General features: G+C 46.7%; 1 non-coding gene across 1 annotated transcript; it reads left to right on the top strand.

Moving 5' to 3' along the window:
• Window positions 1–462: 462 nt before the first annotated feature.
• Window positions 463–544, top strand: trnal-uaa (transfer RNA leucine (anticodon UAA)). Its single transcript has one exon. It is a non-coding gene; the product is annotated as a tRNA-Leu (tRNA).
• The last annotated feature ends 317 nt before the right edge of the window (window positions 545–861 follow it).

An 861-nucleotide genomic window follows, 5' to 3' on the forward strand; every position in this document is an offset into this window, starting at 1 on the left:
ACACACACACACACACACTTTCTCACACTCACAACCCCCACCCCAGACAGACACACCCACACAGATAGACAAAGACCCACATGCACACAGATATTTTGTGGGTGAATTTGTACTTGCATGCAGTTTTTGTACTTTGCTCAAAAACTGCATTCATTCATGTAGAAATCTTGAGCTCAAAAACTGTATGAATTTATGTGAAAATTACTCCCTCTATTCTCTGCCCGTCTGCCTCATGACTTTTTAAAATTCTGTAAGGCCATTCCTCAGCCCTGAAGCCCCAGGGAAAACTGTCGAAGCCTATTCAGCTTCGTGCTATTGCCCAAATAGTGCAAACCTTGCAAACCCTTTCAAATACTTTCTAAATTGCACCACGTTCGTTACTGAATGCACGATCTGTTAGTGCTGAAGTGAAGCGACGCTGAAACATTAGTAATGACAATTTTGAGCGCTCTTTGCCTGTAGGGTAGCGTGGCCGAGTCGTTTAAGGCGCTGGATTTAAGCTCCAGTCTCTATCGAGTCGTGGGTTCGAATCTCACCGCTACCAAGATTGCAGCTGCTCTTCTGCAGGCAGAGGAACTTAGCAGGCCCTGTATATTTGCGTTTGCAGCCGGTCAGGCCTCTAATCCAGACTGACTCTGAAAACTGTGGGACACTTTGCTGTCGGAAGCCCCCTCATCTGCACTGCTTTACGATGAATATGTGGAAACGTTTGGCTGCAAGTTTCTGTGTCTCAAATAGTCAGCACGTTTGGCTGCAAGTTTGGTTGTTCGAGCCTGCCCTTCGCACCGAGCCTCAATGATTTCAGTTCAAGCATTGAGACCAACCATGTACCGACACTGCAACCACGAGAACTCAGCAGAG

Source organism: Chiloscyllium plagiosum, unplaced genomic scaffold (genome assembly GCF_037043375.1).
Source record: "Chiloscyllium plagiosum isolate Xiang-an unplaced genomic scaffold, Cpla_swu_hap1 HiC_scaffold_47, whole genome shotgun sequence".
NCBI classification, from domain to species: Eukaryota; Metazoa; Chordata; class Chondrichthyes; order Orectolobiformes; family Hemiscylliidae; genus Chiloscyllium; species Chiloscyllium plagiosum.